The sequence below is a fragment of the Pteropus alecto genome, unplaced genomic scaffold (genome assembly GCF_000325575.1).
Source record: "Pteropus alecto unplaced genomic scaffold, ASM32557v1 scaffold21, whole genome shotgun sequence".
NCBI classification, from domain to species: domain Eukaryota; kingdom Metazoa; phylum Chordata; class Mammalia; order Chiroptera; family Pteropodidae; genus Pteropus; species Pteropus alecto.
In genome coordinates, this window is record NW_006436282.1 from 13,910,467 (window position 1) to 13,926,971 (window position 16,505).

The following is a 16,505-nucleotide window of genomic DNA, read 5'->3' on the forward strand; positions in this document are numbered from 1 at the left end:
ATTACTGTTTGAGAAATAATTACATATTTTCAGCAGTGATGATAGATTCCAATAGTGGAGAGATATACAGGATGTTCCGAAGAATAAGGAACACAAACTTAGTCCAGTCAGGGAGTTTAGGGAAAGGTTCCTGGAGAAAATGACTTTTGTATGGAACATTTTTGCCAATTTTGAGCAAACATTCAAGCATTTTATTATAAATGAATTGCCCTTACTCTCAGTTCTGTCGGTGGGGAAACTATTTTTATTTTGAATGGTTACCAGTAGTAGGCACATACAGTTACACAGACTTTTCTATTCTATTGCAAAAAAGACAACCTACTTATGCTTATTCTTCTGCATCTAAAGAATAGGATAATTCTAACTCCTTTAAATTCACAGTCCCTAGAGAATGGAATTGACTCAGAACTAAAGGGTCCTGCTTCTTGTCTGGAGTTAGGACAGTTATTTATAAAACAACACGGTGTTTAATTTCTTAATCTGTCCATTTCTAACAGATTTTCAGAAAAGAAAAATAATAATTCTTAATCTTTTGGGGTGACCTCTTGAGGATTCTGAGAAGCTACACATTCCTGACTCAGAACAGTAGCAAAACACATCCAAGCTCACACAGCTCTCCTTGAGAGGTAAGAGTATGTTTAGATCAGGAAATGTCAGAATTCGCCAGAATCTTTTAGTTATTCTCAAATTGGTGAGAACATTTCTCTTTTTCATTTAGCTAATTTTGAATAGTTAGCTTCTTAAAAAAAATGCCATTTGTTCTAATTTGTTGTTTGAAATTTAAATCTCTTTAAATAACAATAGTATATTTGACACAGAAGACACTCAATTTTGAATTCTAACTGCTTTTCATCCAGTCATATCTAACATAATAACTCTTTGAACATGATAGAGAAAAATTCTAATGGATTGGGATTTTGACTTTCAATTTATTGTTAATCAGCAAATGTACTTTGAACATACATACCAAAGTAAGCTGAATATCAGGTGTACCTCTGGGACTTGAAAATAATGAAATAAATATTAAAATGGTGGCCTGGAACAAGGAAAACTAGACTTAGAATTTAGAAAATTACTTTATCCCTCTTTAAAACTGAATTTATTTTTGACTTTATTAATTAATATTTGTGACCACACAATAATTTTTAATTCATGTGATTTAAAGGTTATTTTCTACTTATGTATCTAGTTAATTCCAAAAATAAAAATAAACAATCAAATTCTACCACAGCATAACTAGAAAGCTACATTAAATTGAGTAAATTGCATATTTCCTTGGCATTTTCAGGTTAGTTTGCAAACTCAATTCAAAACTCACTTATTAGTAGTAGTAGTATTCTCATTAGCATTGTTAGTTAACAGCAGGATTTGTCAATATGGAAAACTGGGCCAGGTGTAAAATTTCCCAACTCTAATACAGAAGCCATACCATTTTGCCTAAATTGGAAAAATAATGAGAATTATCCTTTGATGCATGGAGGAGGTTAATGCAGGGGCAATATAATTTGATAAATGTGTGTTGGTAATGTGTAGAGAGATGGAGGTGCTAGGGCACAGTAAATAAAGCTGCATTAGAGCAGGCAGCAATCAGCTGAGGTGTCTGAATACACATGAGAAATCTACATGTGTTGGGCATAGACAAAGAGCGTAGGTGACTATCTGCAATGTGCATCTGTCTTAAATTGTTCATCCTTGATATTTGATTTTTCCATTAATAACATGACATCTTTTACTGAATAAGATAATTTTTGAATACTAGAATATCATTTACTCATTTTTTGTACTATTTACAATGTAAAAGCTACAGACATAGCACAATTTAAATTTAGTTTGTGTTATTGACATTTTTTTCTATCACTCTTTAAGTCTATTATCACTCTCTAAGTATAGACCATCAGCAAAACAATAAAGTGCTGATTTTTAGCATTTGCCCATTTCTGTGGTATAAATTCTTCTACAATGGCCAGTTTCAAGCTACCAACATGCCATCACACAAAGTTGAGAAAAGATACTCAATAACACATCATTATTAGTATTTCCACCATACAAATATAGTAGACATAAATCACCTCAAAGCACAGATAATAGTAGTATGTAATAAAATAATTAGGAAGTAAAGAGATTAGAATATTTATTATTTTATGGTTAATATTAAATATAGCTATAAGTTTAGGTAATTTAATTTTAAGAATATATGTATTTAACAACTGGCTCATAAAGTTCTTGAAAATTAATAATCAGTTTTTAATTTTAAGCCAATATGAGAGTCAACATATTACTGGGTCTAGACTTTTCTCAAAAAAAATCATTACATTTTAAATAGCATTTGTGCACTTCACTATAAATTAAACCAAAAATATATTAACAAAAATTAAACTTACTACTTAGTTGATTTGCTTTTAAGAGTGGTGTGGGTTAGCAATTTTGAAATTAATTATTGTGTGTTCTAGGCTTGAGTAAATATATTGATATTGGGAAGCAGTTTTCTTACTCTTGAAGAAAAAAGCTAAAAACATCAAAATGAGAGAAACTAGAATATATCTTGAGCTGTCATATTGGAATAGGAGATATTAACTAGTTAGATATATACATAAATAAGTTCATGTGCAAGTACGTATTTATATGTAATAAGATGTAAATAAACGTATGTATGTCTATATGTAACATACATGTATGTGTATACATATATGTGACTAAATATACATAATATTTCTGTTGAGACAGCTGTGAACAAATGATTCACCAGTCAATCTGAGTCCATCTATTATCTAGTGCTTGTTTTTAAATACCATTCATCATTAAAAGGAACCAGGGCTTCTTGGAGAAATGTCCGATAGTAGAACTGGGGAAGAAAAAGTACAGAATGAACCTGAGAATACTTGTGTACCATAAATTAAGGAAATATTCAAAGAATTAAGAGCACAGGATAAGAAAAAACTGGAACCAAGTAAGTGTAATGGATTGTCACCTACTGGATAAAATTTGAATCCACAAATGCCTTCTGATAAGAAAAAAATGAATCAAGGAGAAAAGAAAGTTTATTTAATCTGTAGAAGCCTACCTAATTTATATAGAAAGTATAAAGGAGTTACAAAAATGGATAATAAAAATATTCAATTAAAATTTGATAGCAAATAAAATATTTATATATTCTTAATATTTATCACTCAGATTACTTATTAATTAAATAAAAAGTAGTAACTTTATAATGGAGAGGCATGGTAAATGTTACCTTAACCGAGTGATCAATGTTAATATCACCAAAGCAGAAAAAAATAATATCACGTACATTCTAATTTGATATACTGAGAAGCAACAGCATTTTATCAATGGTCTGTATCCCTGCCAAAAAGAAAACATAGCCTGAATATAATCATCAGGAAATATCAGAAACACCCCAATAATTGGGATTTCTAAAAAATAATTTGCCTGCCTTTGTTAAAACTGTCAAGGTCAAGAAAAACAAAGAATTTCAGAATACTTCTTCCAGGTTGAAGGAGGTTAAAAAGACATGACACGAGTAAGTGGAATTTATCCCTAGGAATGCAAGGATGTTCAACATTCAAAAGTCAACTGATGTAATTTGCCATATCAATAAACTAAAGAAGAAAACCCATATGATTATTTCAACGATGCAGAAAATTACTTTTAAAAAAATTAATATTTATTCACATAAAAAACTCTCAATTAACCAAAGAGATCTTACTCAACTTTATAAAGAGCATTTACAAAAAACTCATAGCTAATATCTACTTAATGATAAAAGATAATGTTTTTCCTCTAAGATTAAGAATAAGGAAAGGTGTTTGATATTTTCATTTCTAATTATCATTATGCTGGGGATGTTAGCTAGAGCACTAAGAAAAGAAAAATAAATAAAAAACATACAAATTGGAAAAGAAAAAATAAAATGTCTTTATTCACAGATGACATTTCAAATCATCTACAGAAAAGGTACTAGAACTAATCAGTGAATTTTTTAAGGTCAAAAGATACAATCAGTATACTAAAATCAATTGCATTTCTATACACTAAAGATAAAAATTTGGAACTTTTTATAAAAAGAAAACAATACCATTATAATACCATAAAACATGAAATGCTGTGGATACATATACCAATATATGTTCAATTTTTATATACTGAAAACTACAAAGAACATCTAAATAAAGAGAGAGAATCATAAGTTAGCAAATAAGCATATGAAAAATGCCCCAAATCTTTAGTCAACAAGGAAGGAAAATTAAAGCCATGATGAGTTATCACTGCAAATCAACTAAAAAGCCTATAACAATCATTTTAAAAGTGACATTACAAAATGCTGGCAAGGATGTAGAGCAACTGCAATGCTCATGCTTATGTGACTGCAAAAGGCACAAGTTTTATATGAAGATAAATACATACTGACTACATGATCCAGAAATTTCATCCCTAAATATTTACCAAAGAGAAATGAAAACACATGTCCACCTGAAGTCTTCTATGTTTCTCACAGCTTTCTTCATAATAGCCACAAATTAGAAACAACCCAAATGTCCTTAATTTGGTGAATGGAAAAACCAATTGTAGCATAACCACACAATGGAATACTACTCAGAGAAAAAAAAAAAAAAAGAATGAAATGCTGATGCTTACATCAGTATGGAGGAATCTCAAAAGCCTTGAACAAAATTAAAGAAATCAGACACAAAAAAATTATGTAACGCATGCTTTAATTCATATGAAATTCTAGAAATGACAAAACCATAGGGACAGGAATCAAATCAGTAGTCATGAGGGGCTGAAGTTGGGGAAGAAATTGCATGCAAAATGGCATGAAGAAACATATTGACATTCTGGAAATATATATCTTGATTTTGGTGGTTGTTAAACTATATACATTTGTCAAAACTCAGAAAGCTGGACATCTGAAATGGGTGAATTTTACTGTATGTAAATTATACCTCAATAAACGACTTTAAAATAAAAGATATGACAACTCAAGGCAACAAATGATAAATGGTTATTGGACTCTGGACAAGGAAAAATGAGGTATGAAAGATATTATCAGGATAGTTGATAAAATTTAAATGTGCCCTACTGGTTAGATATTCTTGTAATTATATTAAAGCTCCTGAAGTTGATTATTTTACTATGGTCATATAATAAAATGCCCTTGTCTTCAGGAAACATGTACTAAAATGTTTGTTGCTAAAGGGACATGGTGTCACCAACTATAAGTATACATATATGTTGGCATGTATGTATACATGATATATATGTATATATCCATAAACGTATATCTCTATACATGTATACATGCACATATGCATACACCCACACACAGATACACACCTAAGAGAGAGAGAATAGAGAAAAGGAAAAGGAAGAAGAGAAGAGGAGAATAATAATAAAGCAATTGGAATAAATTGTAAGCACTCAGTGAATTGAGTAAAGAGCATACTGGACCTTCTTATACTCTAGACATTTTCAGGTATATTTCAAAAAAACAAAGACAATTTTTAAAAAGAAATTAAATGCATAATATTTGAGAAAAATAAATAAAACTGACTATTCATAGACCACTTAATTTTTTAATATCAAAGTCCAAACGAATTCATAGAAAAGATATGTAAGGATTAAATTAACTCATCAAATTTAAAGTATGTCATTATAATACTACAGTCAAAGTTATATCCATATTAAAAAATTCTAAATTTTAAAATGATGCAACATAAAAATGCATTTAAGAAACATCAAATACCTAGGTATACATCTAAAGAAATACATGCAAATTCTCTACATTGTAAACTACGAAATGATATTGAGATCAAGAATACAAAAATAATTGAAAGATAAAACATAATCATGGATTAGAAGACTTGGCATTTTAAAGATTTTCACCATTTTGCCCCCAAATCCATCCATAAATTTCATAAATTCAGAGGTATCACAATTTTTAGTAAGGTTTGTTTTTTGATTGGGAGAAAAGACTTATATTCTGAAATGCATATAAAAATTCAAAAACTGAGATGTCTAAGACAGTCATACACAAAAAAAGTAGAAAACTTACATTAATATTTATAGATGATATATTATTAAATTATACACTTGAAAACTATAATTTTATTAACCAATGTCACCCCAATAAATTTAATTTAAAAAATTTATAGCAAGATTATTATATCTACATTAATCATGACAATATAGAATTGAAAAAGGATACACAAATAAATGATTGGACCAGAATACGGAGTCTACATGTAGACTTATATACACAGTAGTCTCCCCTTATCCACGCAGGGTACCTTCCTGGACCCCCAGTGGATACCTGAAACTGTATATAGTGCCAAACCCAATAAATGCTATGATTTTTTTCCTACACATACATACCTACGATAAAGTTTAATTTATAAATTAGGCACATTAAGAGATTAACAACAGTAATTAATAATAAAATAGAACAATTATAACAATATACTATAATAAAAGTTATGTGAATGAGGTCTCTCTCTCTGATAGCTGATCTGACAACTGAGATGGCTACTAGGTGACTAATGGGTGGGTAGAGTCTACAGTGTGGATACACTGGATAGAGGGATTATTCATGTCCCAGGTGGGATGGAGCAGGATGGCACAAGATTTCATCACACTACTCAGAATGACGAGCAATTTTAAACTTATGAATTGTTTATTTCTAGAATTTTCCATTTAACATTTTTAGACCGTGGTTGGCCATGGATAACTGAAACTAAGGAAAGTAAAACCACAGATGGGGGGAGACTACTGCACATGAATACTTGCTTTTGGAAAGTAGATAAATAATTTTAGTCACACTGTGGAATGCTATACCGTATTCCAGCAATAAGAATGAATAATTTACAAGTATATGGGAAATATATTGAATCTCAGAAACAAAAAGAGCAAATGTGAGGTGCAAAAGACTACACATACCATATGATTCCAATGACATAAAGTAAAAAAAACTTCATAAAGCAGAACTGTTCTGTCCTGATAGAACTGTTGAAGGTGGATAAACTTGGGCCAGAGGAGCGGGTCATGACTGGATGGAGACATAAAAGGGCTTTGGGGTCCTGAAAATGTTCATTGACCAAAATGCTGGTTATATGGGTGTGTACAGTTTATAAAAATGTATCAAGCCATACACTTGCGATAAGTGCACTTATCTGTATGTCTGCTGTAGTTCAGTAAAAATAAATAAATAAATAAACTTTAGGAAAATATGAGACTTCTCTTTGAGCAAGACACAGTTGCAGCTACAGCAGAGCTTGGTTCCGCCAGCTCCCGCTCCTGACTCACGGAGAAACGAGTCTATCTGGCAGCTGTGCCACAGCCATGTCTTTTAAAGATACTAGAAAGACAGACATCCGTAGAACCAGAGATGGCGATTCACCGAGTTAGAATTACTCTAACCAGCTGCAAACGTGAAATCTTTGGAGAAGGTGTGTGCTAATTTGATCAGAGGTGCAAAGGAAAAAAATCTCGAAGTGAAAGGACCGGTTCAGATGCCTACTAAGACTCTGAGAGTCACTTCAAGAAAAAAATTCCCATGCGAGAGGCTCTAAGTCTTGGGCTCGTTTTCAGATCATGAAGCACAAGGAACTCACTGACTTGCACAGTCCTTCTGAGATCATCAAGCAGATTACTTCCATCGCTATCGAGTCAGGAGTGGAGGTTGAAGTCACTATTGCAGATGCTCAAATCAACCTTTTTATAAACTGACTATTGGTTGTTAGAAAAATAATAATAAAAAAGAGAAAATTGGAGTGAATTAAATAAGGTTCTTGTCTTCCTTGGAAGTAAGGTTGGGAGAGAATGAGTATTTGGTAGAGGGAAGAGAAAGAAAGAGCTACAATTTGTTATCATTTGTGCATTTATCTTTATTTACCCCATACTGGGCAAAGTAGCCAAAAGTTTAGTATTCTAATGCCTATGTTGATATGGAAAGGTGGTCAGAATCACAGCACAAATGTCTTCAAGGGATGCCTTTGATATTCTCCGTTGTGATGTACAGAATAAACTCTATTGAAGTCCTTTGAAGGCTACTAAAAGTTGGACTCACTGCTGGAACGCTTAACTTTTATGACCTTTACTGAATGCGTGCCAAGAACACCATGTTGTTTCCTGAAAGAAACTGTCACATGGGATTAGAAATTCAATCAGAAATTTGGCTTTTACCCATAGCGTCTGGTGTGACATAATTAAACTATCTATGTAAAAACTAAAAATCAAAATATTCAGAAGTTTATATTCTAATTCCTTTTTTCCAGCAGAAAGAGCTTAAGTTATACGAAATTCTAGATGTTAGCTGTCCATTTAACCTTCTATTTGTAATTGATGTAAAATCTCAACATACCAAGCTATCTATTAACATTTAGTTATTTCTAGGCATTTTTTTTACACCTAATGTATTTTTTAGTATTAGTAGATTAAATTGCTTGAGAATATTCTAAGAACTGAGTAATATAATTTTAAATCCTTTAGTCTTTTAAGTTTAATGTATTTTTAAATGCATTACATATCTATATATCAACTCAGGTGAATTTAAACTCAGGTCTCTTCAATTTGGACAAGTCAATTGTGCAGATAAAAGTAATAGTAATAACTGCAGCTAATATTTATTGACCTCTTACGTGTCAGGCACTAGGTTAAATCCTTTATAGAGTTTAATCGACTCATTACTTAAATAACTCTAGTGATAACTGAGGCTTAATAAGATGTAGTTTGTTCAAGTTAATGTCATTAGTAAAAATTAGGATGGAGATCAAAAGTTAAGCAATTTAAATCAAAAGCTCTTGTTTTTAACAGTAAACCATGTGGGTATTGCTACTAATAAATTATACATACATATACTGTTATAAAATATAATTAATTAAAAATATTATATGTGTACATTTACATATCTATATATTCTACATTATAAATATGTATATGTGTTATAGATCATAAATCTTGTTTACCTTGTTTTCAGTATTAAAAAAATTTTTTAAAGTCTGATTATATTTTGGGCCATAGACAATACATCAAAATATGCAGAGATTTTACAGACCTCTTTATCTGATCAAGAACATTAAATGAAATAAAAATGAAACTATAACAACAAGTAAGCTCCTTTTAGTCACTTGAAAATGTAAAAAAAAACCTCTCCTCTATAACTTTTAGGACAAATTATAAATCAGTTGAGTGATATTTAGGAAATCACAGTATTTAGACCACACCACATCAAAGGCATAAAAACTATTGAAAGAGTTCACATAAGAGTTAAAATCTTAACTATAAATCCTTTTCTCTCTAAATTAAAAAAAAGAAAAAAGTTGAACATTTAACTCAAGATGATAGAACAGGAACAGCAAGTGAGAAGAGCTAATAAAGATAAAGAAGAAGATTAATTAACTGTAGTTTGAAAAACATTGGAATGGCTAATTATTTAGGAAAACTAAGATAATGGGGTAAAAAATAGAAAACAAAAATAAGACAGAATCTAGATTCAAAGAGATTTTTAAAAATATCTAAAAATGACAAATAATGTGAACTAAATAACAAATTTGGTAATTACAATGAAATGATAATTTCTAGAAAAATATAAATTATGAATATCATTTTTTAAGGTATTAAAAGTTTAGGTCATTTAATATCACCCCAAATTTTAATATTATTCTCAGATGTATATGTAGGACCATAACATGTAAAAAAGAGGCACAAATATTGAAAAAAAAAGTGCTCAAAATCATATATATATGATTGTCTACCTGGATAATTTAAATAAATAAGCTGAAAATATGTCAGAACCAGTAAGAGTTATGTAGAAGTCTAGTTAAAACATTAAATATTCAGGTGGGCCTGGGAGGGGTAGTGTGGACTTCCACAAATGACTTATATCTATCACAGCTCCAATGGAGTTAGTCCAGTCATCAAGTATGGGTGAGATTCTATTCAGTGGATCCGAATCAGATGGTACCTTGATCCACTTCAGCTATTAAGTGTTCTCTGTTGCACAATATACCCAGGCTTGCAGAATGAAGCAGACCCTTTTTATTGTAAATAATAATGGGCCACACTTTTCTTTGCATTGTTTTATTTCTTTCCATTGACTGTGAGGATGATAAAGTGGCTTAGTAAAAGTAATAAAATCAGAACACTCACTTAAAAAAAAGTATATACTAAATATTCAAACATCAACAGCCAAAACCTGCTTAAAAATACAAAGCTAACAAGACACCATTCAAAATAACAATAAAAATACAAAATAATCAGGAATAATATTAACAAGAAATGTGTAGAATCTACATGAGAAAATTCTAGAAAGACTAGAATGAATGTAAACAAGATTTACTGATTGACAAATTTTACCAAGTAAAGATATCGATCTCCTCTTAAAACTAACCTACATGTTTAATTCAATCCCAATAAAAGTACCAGTAGGAAATTTTTTCTTTTGAGGGTGAAATTTTGAAAAGCTAGTAGAGAATCACATAAGAGGTTAAATTAGATAGATAAGATGAGTAATTACTATAATTACTAATGTAATTACAGTAATAATTACATTAAATATAAAAGTACTAAGTGTTCCATTTAAGTGCAAATCTGCTTGTGAGGTGTTGCAAAGGAAACTGAATAAATGACATGCAAGGTTACTCTCTCCATATACTAGTAGGTTCTCGACATAAATAGAACATCTCTTACAAGAGAGCAGTGCTTCTGAATGGGGAAGGGCAGGAAATAGAATGGAGGCAACGATAAATGTGAAGCCTCTTCTCCCTCTAAGAGCTCTGTATTGTGCTGGCAACAGATGTTTAATAACCAATCGAAATACCTTGTAATGACTGTTATGATAAGCGTGTGTTTGTGGGCACAGAAAGGACCATAATAACGTTTGAACAGGACCTGGTAGAGACTTTCAATGTCACAGAAGAGTGGGAAAAGATAATCCTGGGTGTAAAAAAGCAGAGCCTGAGAAAGCTTGCCTGGAATTAGCTTTTGGTAGCTGGAGTTCATGATGCAAATAGTGAGAGAGCCAAGGCTAGAAATGCAGGTGAGGTCTCTTTTATGAAGGACTTTCTCTGCTAGTCTAAGAAAGTATATCAAATGTGTGTGTGTGTGTGTGTTTGTGTGTGTGTGTGTGTGTGTGTGTGAGTTTTTGTATATACACAATGTCTGAACGAAGACTTAAGGTGTACAGTGTTGTTTATGCTGCTAGCAACTTTCTTGTACCAATCTTTAACAAATTGTCACTGTTATTACTCTTTTAAATAATAGACTTCATTTCATCTTGAACAGAAACTCTAGTAAGGAGCAGAATATACTGATGTCATTTCACCCAGAGACTTGGAGGTTGCATTAAAAAATATACTAGATGTTTACTGAGTTTGGATTAAAAATGACGCTTATATTTCTTAGATTTAGTACCTGAAATGAGAGCAAAAGTAAATTGCATTTATCTATTAATTCTTACAGTGAAGAATTAATCTTAAATCATTTTGTCTTGGTCCTTTATTAAAGCTAGAAGTATTTTAGAAATTATAATAGTTCTAATATGTATTTTTACATGAATGAATAATTACTGGATTTTTCTTCTAAAAATACCAGCTAACAAGAGCAGAGGTGCCTAAAACATTACTGTTCTAATGTCTCTTAATAGATATAAAGGTGGAAAAAATCACTTTTATGTGAACGGAGATACCTTTGGCCTGTACTGGAAATTATTCACACTGAATGCATTCTATGAGATAGATTTTATTTGTGTTCTTATTACTTATCAGTCAGTAGCATTAAGGAAATTTATGAATAATAAAATAATTCTCAAAATAAATGAAAGGAATTTCTTCTTCCACTTGATTATCGATTATAGATACTAACCTTGAATCTTTGGACCCACTGCTGAGTTGTTCAGATTGAGAAGTACAAAGTGAAGACCCTGCTGTGTGGGTAAACAAATGACTCACTGTTAATATCAGGTTGATCCAGGAACTCGAACTCTGCCAAGTTAACTCCATAGGGAGTCCACTTCAACCCACTCACATTTCCTAATAACAGCACTCTGTTTCAACAGTGCTGAAATAAACTGAGCTTCTCTTTGGCATTTTGATTTGTAAATGAAGGTAGCAAGAAAAATAATGAATTGCAATGACTTCCAGAATAAAGTTTTAAAGCAGCAAGTGAAAAGGACACCTATATTATGACAATACCATACAATCGTGTCCTAATGAAAATTAGGAAAGATTCCCTTTTAGTATACTTTTGCCCCCATTTTAGTTACAAAATTATTTCACCTGCAGCACCAGAGAAATAATTTTGCTGTTATTAATAATATGAAGATGATGGTAGGGAGGAGGGGCATTTATAGATTTATGCTTGTAAAAGTAGGAGTTTGAAAGAGGTTTAATTTATAGACCTGGGGCCAAAGAAGTTTCATGTGATACAGGCCATGCATTTCTGTGTTTTGACGTTGGGATTTAAGTTATCACGCTGGTTAGGATTTTTATGACTCCTTTAGACATGTTTATTTGAAATCTCTCTGGCTTTGTGTGGTGAACTCTAGGCATGCAGAAGTACCCTCAGGGCACCCACTCACCTCTGGCAGATTTGTTTCCCATTTTTCTCCTTTTAGAACTCTGGCTCTGCCACTCTTGCCACCCAGATCAAAGCCCCATGTTTATTGTCCTGGTCACAGGATGGAAAATATATCTCTGGGTCAGCCTAGCATTAAGTTTCGTTCCTGAAGAGACAAAATACTTTCTGTTCAGACGCAAAGATTGTCCTTAAAGAGGCTTGTGTGTTGCACATGAAGCTGCACTGCCTCACTGATGGCAAATCCAGCAGCATTTTGAAATGGTAACAAATCACTGCTTTGGTTTTGCTGCTTTAATGTTCACTTCCCTCCTCTCTCCACAATGTCACTGGGGTCCTTTGTAAAAGTCATTCTAAATACTTCAGCGTGCATTGCTCTTCCTCAGACTGAAAGAGGCAATTGGGAATGCAAAGGACTGGTAATTCGACATGTTTTAATTGAGCTTGGAGAGGTGAGCCACATATCAATTACACTTCCAAAGTTATGAGTGTGGTGCCTTCATGATACTGCAGGTGTATGTTCAGAGAATTAAATAAACATTCATTTAATTGACCAGATCCAAGACTAGTGCAACACCAAGGGACACAATCTTACTCAACAGCAGGATTTCAATTACCAAGGTGGAAGCAGACATGTCTGGTGGTCTATGCAGCCATCTGCAGTTATCCTCTATGACAATTCAGAAGTGGTGTCTTTTCTAATTAGAAATCCTATTTTGTGACCTGAACCCATGAAAAGTTCTCCATTCTGCTTTGTAGAGAAGGATATAGAAACTAGAAGAATAAGAGGAAGGGAAGAGAAAAGGAAAAGAGAAGAAGGAGAAAGAGAAGGATGATGATGAAAAACTACAAATTCGAAAAAATAAAAACACAAATGGCATTTTCTAACTGAACATAATACATCTAGAAATTAATAATAGAAAAATTAAAAATGTCTCCACCTAGTTATAGAAAGAAAAACACTGTTGATTCTTAAGGAGGAATTTCAAAGTCAAAATGAAGGATCTTTGGGTGTCATATCCAAAATTATTGCCAAGATCAATGTCAAGAGTTTTTAAATAAGTTTTCTTCTAGGAATCTTTGGTCCATATTGAGTCCATTTGAGTTTAAGGCGTAAGATAAGGGTCCAGTTTAATTTTTTGGCATGTGGACTTCCATTTTTCCCAACACCATCTATTGAAGAAGCTATCCTTTTGACATTGTATATTCTTTTGTGAAAGATTAGTTGACGTATATTCATAGGCTTAATTCTGGGCTCTCTAATTTGTACTGATCTGTTTGTCTGTTTTGATGACAGTACCATACTATTTTGATTACTATAGCTTTGTAATATAGTTTGAAATTAGGAGGTGTGATCATTCCAGCTTTATTCTTCTTTCTCAACATTGCTTTGAGATCTTTTGTGGGTCCATATGAATTTTAGGATTTTTTTTCTTTCTGTGAAAAATTCCATTGGAATTTCGATAGGGGTTGCATCGAATCTGTAGATCACTTTGAGTAATAGGCACATTTTAACAATATTAATTATTCTAATTCATGAACATGAGCTATCTCTCCATCTGTTTGTATCTTCTTTCAATCTTTCATCTGTGTCTTATACTTTCACATACGAAAATTTAGAATACGCTATAGGTAGCAACACAGAAACAAAACTTTTTAATAAGTGCTGCTGGAATAAATGAACAGCCTTATAGAGAAAGAAAAAATTGGATTTATTCTTTATACCATATGTCAAAGTAAATTTCACATGAATCAGAAATTAAATTTAAGAAATAGAACAAAATAACTACTAGAAAATAAAATCATGGGTGAATTTTTCAATATTCTGGATGTGGGACAAACTTTCCTAACTACCTCTAAGAATTCAATAATATAAGGGATAACAGTGATTAATTACATAAAAATGTTTTAATTATGTCATGAAAAACACAATATAGTAAAATACAAATGTCAAACTTAAAATTTTGCAAATAAAATTACAGACCATTAGTTTCCTATTATTTCTGTGACAAATTATCACAAAATTAGTGGCTTAAAAGACATAAATTTATTATCTTTCAGTTATTGAGGTCAGAAATCTATAACGGTCTTTCACGGGAGGGCTTTATTCCTTCAGGATGCACTAGGACACAATCGATCCTCTTGCCTTTTCTGGATTCTAGAGGCTGACTGCCTTTCTTGATTCAGAGACCCCTTCATTCATCTTCAGAAAGCAGCATAGCTGCTGCATAGCCTTTCGTTATGGATTTTCAATTTTTAAAACTTGTTCTATTACCAAGTTTGGGGGAATTTTATAAAAAATAAAACGAACTATTTTACTAAATCAGCAAAATTTTGAAAACTTCTTAAAGCTTTGTCTACAAATGAAGTATGATGTTTAAGATTGTAGCATGGACTTATGGGTGGTATTTTCTGCATAATTATTCTACCTTGTGTCTACATAGTCCAGATCAAGGGCTAGATTTTAGAAAAAATGGCCACATAGTCAGTTATACAATCCTCGTCTCATCATTTTACTTTACTCAACAGCCGATATTTCAAATTCTTAAAAGGAAATAAACTAGCCAAATTTTCAGAGTCTTGGTTTCTTTATGGGTGGTTCTAAATATTTTGAGTGATGTTATAGTTTTTATAATTTTAAGTCTACACTGTGGAATGAACCTTAAGAAGTTTATTGTAGTAAATGTAAACATTATTTTATAAAGAACACATCATTCTCCTTTGTTGAATCTCTTAGTGTGGTTTGACCAAGGGAAGATTTTCTACCCTCCTCTTTTTCTTCTTATTACCCTCATTTTGCACAATTCAATGATTGTACCCTGCATCTTAGTCTCTGATGGAATCATGATTTTCATTTTTATTAATGGCGGAGCATTCAATTACTTTTTGTACAGTCAGTCAAAGTAAGACATATGTCAACTACACTCTTTGTAATTCTATTGCTTTCACTGTTGGTATTACTCTCAAACTGCCCTCACAAGAACTATGGGACTCTCATGTGCATACTGTACAAAAGCCTTTCCTCTCTGATCTCTTTCTTTGAAACACAGTGCTAAGACTATTAAAGTGGATGACCTTGATTTTTTTTTCAAAAAAGAATAACATATGGTAAGTATTTTTGAAAAAGACTCCTACATTGTTCAGTTTTTGACTCCATATGACTATCAAATACCTCTGTTACTTCAAATGGTTGGGGTTTTACATATTAGGCTCTGTAACACCAACTTTGTAAGGGTATTGAAGAACTCACTAAAAATATGTATGTATGCACATACAAGAAACTTCTTTTACCAGTGAGATATTCTCCCAAACCTTAGTATTGGGAGTAATTGGAATTGTTTTTGGGAATTAAAATTTAAAACTAACACATAATCGATCAGAGTATAGTGTGCAAAATCAAGTTAGAAATAGAGTAAATCTTTGCCTTTAAGACTTTGCTGTTGCATTATTTAATATACAAACTTATCTAAAGAAAGAAGAGTTTCATTGGAGAAAGGTGAAATGGGCTGGAGATTTTTCAACTATGAATCGATAAAGGATAGGAATACAGACAGATGTCAACTCTTGAAGTCAGAAAGTCCATGGGAGAAGGGAATCTTCGCAAATTGATTTTACACTCCTTCACAAAGCCAGTTGGTACAGAGTGAAGGACACTCACTGTACACAGTGAACTTTGATATTCTATCTCGTTATGAGATGGGTGCAACAGCCTATCTTACCAGGTTCCACTAAAATTTTACTGTCTCTTTTTATTTGTTTCCAAGTATATGAAGAAATTTCTATTAAATTTTGATTTTCCATTGGATTTTTACAGTGAGATGATGTGCTAATCAAACATACATTAACATTCCCAGGAAAGGTATTTCTCATTGTAAATTTTAAATTTTCTTTCTGGGTATAATTTAGCTTGATGACAAAGAAACCTACACTGATGTTGT

General features: G+C 31.9%; 1 pseudogene; it reads left to right on the forward strand.

Annotated features, from left to right (window-relative positions):
* Window positions 1-7,335: 7,335 nt before the first annotated feature.
* LOC102883821 lies at window positions 7,336-7,722 on the forward strand (annotated as a pseudogene).
* The last annotated feature ends 8,783 nt before the right edge of the window (window positions 7,723-16,505 follow it).